Genomic DNA, 8,255 nt, shown 5'->3' on the forward strand with positions numbered 1-8,255 from the left:
TTCGAGACTAGCCTGGCCAACATGGTGAAACCCCCTCTCTACTAAAATACAAAAATTAGCCGGGCATAGTGGCCTGTGCCTGTAATCCCAGCTACCTGGGAGGCTGAGGCAAGAGAATCACCGGAACCTGGGAGGCAGAGGCTGCAGTGAGCCAGGATCGCGCCACTGCATTCCAGCCTCAGAGACAGAGCAAGACTCCAGCCTCAGTGACAGAGCAAGACTCCATCTCAAAAACAAAAACAAAAACAAAAACAAAAAAAACGAGAGAGAGAAAATATATCATTTTTCTTGGGATGACAGTAATAGTACTAACATGATCATATTAACTTTTCAGGCCAGGCGCGGTGGCTCACGCCTGTAATCCCAGCACTTTGGGAGTCCGAAGTGGGCGGATCACGAGGTCAATAGACTGAGACCATCCTGGCTAACACAGTGAAACCCCATCTCTACTAAAAATACAGGACATTAGCCGGGCGTGGTGGTAGACGCCTGTATTCCCAGCTACTCTGGAGACTGAGGCAGGAGAATCTCTTGAACCCAGGAGGCGGAGGTTGCAGTGAGCTGAGATGACACCACTGCACTCCAGCCTGGGCAGCCTGGGTGACAGAGTGAGACTCCCTCTCAAAAAAAAAAAAAAAAAAAAAAAGCCGGGCACGGTGGCTCACGCCTGTAATCCCATCATTTTGGGAGGCTGAGGTGGGTGGGTGGCTTGAAACCAGGAGTTCGAAACCAGCCTGGCCAACATGTTGTAACCCTGTCTCTACAAAAAAATACAAAAATCAGCCAGGTGTGGTCATGCACGCCTGTAATCCCGGCTACTCGGGAGGCTGGGGCAGAGAATCCCTTGAACCTGGTAGGCGGAGGTTGCAGTGAGCAGTTGTGCCACTGCACTCCGGCCTGGGTGACAGAGCAAGATTCTGCCTCAAAAAAAACCGGGCTGGGCACAGTGGCTCACACCTGTAATCCCAGCACTTTGAGAGGCCGAGGCGGGCAAATCACAAGGTCAGGAGTTCAAGACCAGCCTGGCTAACATGGTGAAACCCCTGTCTACAAAAATACAAAAAAAAAAAAAAATTAGCTGGGCATGGTGGCTGGCGCCTGTAGTCCCAGCTTCTCGGAGGGCTGAGGTAGGAGAGTCACTTGAACCCGGGAGGCAGAGGTTGCCATGAGCCGAGATGGCACCACTGCACTCCAGCCAGGTGACAGAGCGAGACTCCATCTCAAAAAAGAAAAAAAAATCACCTGAGAAGAGGATAATATTTATCTTAGAAAAAAGAAATAAAAAAATAGGCCGGGCGCAGTGGCTTACACCTGTAATCCCAGCACATTGGGAGGTCAAGGCAGGCGGCTCACGAGGTCAGGAGTTCGAGACCAGCCTGACCAACATCGTGAAACCCCATCTCTACTAAAAATACAAAAATTAGCCAGGCGTGGTGGCCTGAGCCTGTAACCCCAGCTACTCAGGAGGCTGAGGCAGGAGAATTGCTTGAACCCGGGAGCCACAGGTTGCAGTGAGCCAAGATCGCGCCATTGCACTCCAGCCTGGGCGACAGCAAGACTCCATCTCAAAAAAAAAAGAAATTAAAAAATAATAACGTATACAATTCAGTGGATTTTAGTATATTCACAGATATGTGTATACAATTCGGTGGATTTTAGTATATTCACAGATATGTTTAACCATTACCAGTCAATGCTACATTTTCATTACCTCAGAAAGAAGCCCTGTACCCTTTAGTTATCACCCCCATTTCCCATCCTGCCAGCCTTTTTCTTTTCTTTTTTGTTTTTTGTTTGTTTTTTTGTTTTGCCAATTGGGAAGTCTTTCGAGCCAGAGTAGGCTCGGATACTTATTTTTATTTATTTTTTAAATTTCACGTATTTATTTATTTTCCTCCCAGGCTTAAACAACCACCATGCTACTTTCTATCTCCATAGATTTGCTTATTTGGGACATTTCATATAAATAGAATCATATAATATGTGGTCTTTTGTGGTTGCCTTTGTTCACTTAGCATATTTTCAAGGTTCATCCACATTGTAGAATGTACCATTAGTTCATTCTTTTTGTGGCTGAATTATAGTCCATTGTATGGATAGACCATATTTTATTTATGCATTTATCAGTTGTACATCTGGGTTGTTTCCACCTTTTGGCTATTATTAATAATGCTGCTATAAACATTTGTGTACAAGTTTTTGTGCGAACATATATTTTCAGTTTTCTTGGGTAGATAACTGAGAGTGGAAACGCTGGGTCACATGCTATATTCAATTGTTTGAGGAACTGCCAGACTGTCTTCCAAAATAGCTGTACCATTTTACATTCCCACTAGGAAGGTTTCAATTTCTTCACATCCTCGTCCACACTTGCTACTATGTGACTTTGATTCTAGCCATCCTAGTGGTTGTGAAGTAGTATCTCATTGTAGGTTTGATTTGCATTTCTCTGATGACTAATAATGTTGAGCATCTTTTCATGTACCTTGAACCTTTTGTATATCTTCCTTGGAGAAATGTATATTTAAAATTTTGTCCATTTTTGAATTGGGCTAGTGGTCTTTTTTTTTTTTTTTTTTGAGACGGAGTTTCACTCTTGTCACCCAGGCTGGAGTGCAATGGCGCAATCTTGGCTCACTGCAACCTCCACCTCCCAGGTTTGAGTGATTCTCCTGCCTCAGCCTCCCAAGTAGCTGGGACTACAGGTGCACGCCACCATGCCCGGCTAATTTTTGTGTTTTTAGTAGAGACGGGGTTTCACCATGTTGGCCAGGCTAGTCTCGAACTCCTGACCTCAGGTGATCTGCCCGCCTCGGCCTCCCAAAGTGCTAGGATTACAGGCATAAGCCACCAGGCCCAGCTTATTTGTCTTTTTATTATTGAGTTGTAAGAGTCCTTTGTATATCCTGGATACAAGCCCCTTATCAGATGTATGATTTACAAATATTTTTTCCCATTCGGTGTTGAAATTTTCATTTTCTTAATAATGTAATTTGAAGCATAAAAGTTTTAATTTTTTTAGGACACCCCCCTAAAAAAGTTTTCATTTTGATGTGGTCCAAGTTATCTATTTTTTCTTTTGATGTCTTTGCTTTGGGTGTTATATTTAAGAATTCATTGCCAAATTCAAGGTCATGAAGATTTATCTCTATGTTTTCTTCTAATAGTTTTATAGTCCAGGCGCGGTGGCTCACACCTGTAATCCCAGCACTTTGGGAGGCAGAGGTGGGTGGATCACTTGAGGTCAAGAGTTCGAGACCAGTCTGGCCAACATGGTGAAACCCCATCTCTACTAAAAATACAAAAATTAGCCGAGAGTTGTGGTGCATGCCTGTAATCCCAGCTACTCAGGACTCCATCTCAAAAAAAAAAAAAAAAATAGAAAATGTGAGTCCTTGGCCTGACAAGAGCTGTTAAAAAAAAAAAAGAGAGAGAGAGAAAGAGAAAAAAAAAGAAAGTGTGAGTCCTCCAATTTTGCTCTTCTTTTATCAAAGTTGTTTTGGCTAATCTGGGTCCCTGGGAATTCCATATGAATTTTAGAATCAGCTTGTCAAATTCTACAAATAACTTAGGATTCTGATTGGGATTGCATTGAATTTGTTGGTTAACTTGGGGAATATTGTCATTTTAACAACATTAGGCCTTCTGATCCACAATCATCAGGTGTTCTCCCATTTACTTAGATCCTTTCCTTTACCCCTAAAAAAAAAAAAGACCGGGCGCGGTGGCTCACGCCTGTAATCCCAGCACTTTGGGAGGCCAAGGGGGCAGATCACAAGGTCAGGAGTTTGAGACCAGCCTGGCCAACATCGTGAAACCTTGTCTCTACTAAAGATACAAAAATTAGCTGGGCGTGGTGGTGCATGCCTGTAATCCTAGCTACTTGGGAGGCTGAGGCAGGACAATTGCTTGAACCCAGGAGGTGGAGGTTGCAGGGAGGTGGAGGTTGCAGTGAGCCGAGATTACACCACTGCTCTCCAGCCTGGGCAACACAGCAAGACTCTGACTCTGGCGGAAAATTAAAGAAAAGAAAAAAATGGCCTCTCAAAGCCTTGCTTGGACCTTCTTTCTCTGTTGCTTTGGCTGGCTCCTCTCCATCACCTGCCTCTTAACTGTAGATGTTTTGCAGGCTTCTGTCCTAGGTTTTTTGTTTTTTTTTTTTGAGATGGAGTCTTGCTCTCGCCCAGGCTGGAGTGCAGTGACGCTATCTTGGCTCACTGCAAGCTCCACCTCCCAGGTTCACGCCATTCTCCTGCCTCAGCCTCCCGAGTAGCTGGGACTACAGGCACCCGCTACCATGCCCGGCTAATTTTTTTGTATTTTTAGTAGAGACGGGGTTTCACCATGTTAGCCAGGATGGTCTCGATCTCCTGACCTCGTGATCCGCCCACCTCAGCCTCCCAAAGTGCTGGGATTACAGGCGTGAGCCACGGCACCTGGCGGTCTTTTTTTTTTTTTAACTTTAGTTTTCTCATTCCCTTATGCCCTCAGCTTCCACTACCAACATTAGGTTGACAACTCACACATTGTCTATGTCGATAATCCAGACCTCTATTTTGACATTTAGACCTACATTTCAATTGGCTTATAGCCAATTACATGTTATCTCCACCTGGACATTCTGCATACACTTAAACTCAACATGACCAAAACTGCACTGATTGACTTTCACCAAATCTTGCTCTTCTGCCTCTATTTACTATCCTGGTTAGTGGCACAACCAGACTTCCAGGCACCCAAATCAGAAACCTGGGAATCATTCTAGTCTTCTTCCATTCCTTACCCCCTACATTTAACTGGTTATTAAGTTCCCTTGATCCTACCTTCTAAATATCTGAATCTGGTTTCCTTTTCTTTACCCCTACAACCACTGCCGTAGTTCAGTACTTCCTGGTCTCTTACCTGAATTATCATCATTGTATCCTAATTGGTGTCCCTATCTCCTAGCATATCTCCTCCAATCTATTCTACACTCTGTTCCCAGGGTTATATCCATGTCCTCTTCCCTGGAACCTATCAGTGTTAATTTATATGGCAGAAAAGAAGGACTTTGCAGATATGATTAAGTTAAGGATCTTGAGATAGAGAGATTATCCAAGTGGGCCCTAAATGCAATGACAAACGTCCTGATAAGAGAGAGAGAAATTTGACACACAGAGACGAGGAGAGGGCCATGTGATGATGGAGGCAGAGACTGGAGTGAAAGGGCCACAAGCCAAGGAATGCCAGCAGCCACCAGAAACTGGAAGAGACAAGAAACAGATTCTGCCCTAGAGCCTCTAGAAGGAGTATACCCCTACCAACACCTTGATTTCATCTCAGTGATAATGATTTCAGACTTCTGTCCTCCAGAACTGTGAGAAAATACATTTATCTTGTTTTAAGCCACCAAATTTGTGGTAATTTGTTACAACAGCCTCAGGAAACTAACACAGTGATTTTCTAAAATTCAATCCTATCACAGATGGAAAAAAATGACTTTCTCTGTCTCTATGTCTCTGTCTCTATATATCTATCATTCTATCTATGTATTTATGTATCTATATATGTATGTATGTATGTATGTATGTATCTATCTATCTATGTGTGTGTATACCTGGAAGAAAAAATACCAAAATGTTAAAAATTATTTCTGGACAGTGGGATTATGATGATTTTTATTCTTCTGTGCATTTTCCAATTTTTCCCTCAAAAAGCATATATTACTTTTATAATCCAGAAAAAGCAATATAAATTATTTTTTAAAACCCTTCCATGGCTCCCCATCACTTACAGATTAAAGTACAAACTTCTAAGCATAGCACAGGGCCTTAATTTTTTGGTCTTTGCCTATTTCTCTAGCCTAATTTCCTATCACTCAGCCTCCCCACTTCTCTTCAGCCATGAAAAACTACCCAAAACATATATCATTCTGCCTCTGACACTTTGCACATTGACCTTTTTGACTTCATCCTCTTGGTCAAGAACCAATTCATATCAGGCAAGGTGGCTCATGCCTGTAATCCCAGCACTTTAGGAGGCTGAGGCAGGAGGATGGCTTGAGCTCAGGAGTTTAAGACCAGCCTGGGCAACATGGCAAAAGCAAGTTTCTACAAACAAACAAACAAATTAGCCGAGTGTGGTCGTGAGTGTCTGTAGTCCCAGCCACTTGGAGGCTGAGGTAGGAGGATTGCTTGAGCCCAGGAGGTCAAGGCTGCAGTGAATCGTGTTCATGCCACTGCTCTCCAGCCTGGGTGACAGCCAGATCTTGTGTCAAAATAAATAAATAAATAAATAAATAAACCAATTCAAGGGTGTTCTTTCCTGCGAAGCCATTCCTGATCTACTCAAGCAGATCCATGTTACCCTTTACTGCTACTGTACCTCCAATATGCTACTATTATTTTATTTGTGTAAGGTATTGCAATTATTGGTTTACATGAACATCTTTACACTTATTTTATTAACAACGCATAAATTCATTAAAATTTTATTGAATCCATAGTGCTTTTTTGTAATTATGTATTTTCTCACTCAGCAGATACTAAAAACTATCATGTGGCAATCTGTAAAATGTTTGATATTAAAAAGTAGTCCTGGCGAGGCACAGTGGCTCACGCTTGTAATCCTAGCACTTTAGGAGGCCGAGGTGGGCGGATCACTTGAGGTAGGAGCTTGAGACCAGCCTGGCCAACATGGGGAAACCCTGTCTCTACTAAAAATACAAAAGTTAGCCGGGCGTGCTGGCAGGTGCCTGTAGTCCCAGCTACTCGGGAGGCTGAGGCAGGAGAATGGCGTGAACCCGGGAGGCGGAGCTTGCAGTGAGCTGAGATCGCGCCACTGCACTCCAACCCGGGCAACAGAGCAAGAATCTGTCTCAAAAAAAAAAAAAAAAAAAAAAAATTGGCTGGGCATAGGCACGGTGGCAGGCACCTGTAAGCCCAGCTAGTCAGGAGGCTGAGGCAGGAGAATCGCTTGAACCTGGGAGGCAGAGGCTGCAGTGAGCCGAGATCACACCATTGCACTCCAGTCTGGGCGACAGAGCGAGACTCCGTCCCCCCGCCAAAAAAAAAAAGTGGTCCTCCACTGGGTGCCCTGGCTCATGCCTGTAATCCCGGCACTTTGCCAAGCGGAGGCGGGATTCCTTACACCCAGGAGTTTAAGACCAGTCTGGGCAATATGGTGAAACCCTGTCTCTACAAAACATACAAACCCCCCAGGGCGTAGTTGTGCAGTCCTGTAGTCCCAGCTACTGAGGAAGCTGAGGTGGGAGAATCGCTAGAACCTGAAAGGCAGAGGTTGCAGTGAGCTGTGTTTGTGCCACTGCACTCCAGCCTGGGTGACAGAGTAAGACTGTCTCTAAGTAAATAAATATAAACAGTACATACATAGAAAATAGAAACGCAAGAAAGTGGTCATAATTGCTATCTCTAGAGAATGAACAGAGCGGGAGACTTTTCTTTTTTTTTGAGACAGAGTCTCACTCATCGCCCAGGCTGGAGTGCAGTGGTGCAATCTCGGCTCACTGCAAGCTCCACCTCCTGGGTTCACGCCGTTCTCCTGCCTCAGCCTCCCAAGTAGCTGGGACTACAGGCGCTCGCCACCACGCCGGCTAATTTTTTTTTGTATTTTTAGTAGAGACGGGGTTTCACCGTGTTAGCCAGGATGGTCTTGATCTCCTAACCTGGTGATCCTCCCGCCTCAGCCTCCCAAAGTGCTGGGATTACAGGCGTGAGCCACCGCACCCGGCCAAGACTTTTTATACTGTTGGGTATTGTTTGATTTTTCTTTTCTTTTCCATGAGTATTAGTTTTCTTCTTCTTTTTAATTGAGACGGGGTCTCACTCTGTCACGCAGGCTGGAGTGCAGTGGCACGATCTCCACTCATTGCAGCCTCTGCTTCCCGAGCTCAAGCTATCCTCCCACCTTAACCTTGACCTCCTGAGTAGGTGGGACTACAGGGACACTCCACCACGACCGGCTAATTTTTGCTTTTTTTTGGAGATGGAGTTTCGCCATGTTACCCAGGCTGGTCTCGAACTCCTGGGCTTAAGCGATCCTCCCGTCTCGGCCTCTCAAAGTACTGGGATTATAAGCATGAGCACTGCACCTAGCCAGAATTAAAAATTCAGGTTCTCAGTTGCATTAGTCATATTTCAATGGCCACTTATAGTTAGTAGCTGCCATATTGAACACAGCAGACATAGGACCTTTCCATCATTGCACACAGTTCTATTGAACAGCCCAAGTCTAGATCATTGTGTCCCCACATAAGG

This window comes from Pongo pygmaeus, chromosome X (assembly GCF_028885625.2).
Source record: "Pongo pygmaeus isolate AG05252 chromosome X, NHGRI_mPonPyg2-v2.0_pri, whole genome shotgun sequence".
In the NCBI taxonomy this organism is placed as follows: domain Eukaryota; kingdom Metazoa; phylum Chordata; class Mammalia; order Primates; family Hominidae; genus Pongo; species Pongo pygmaeus.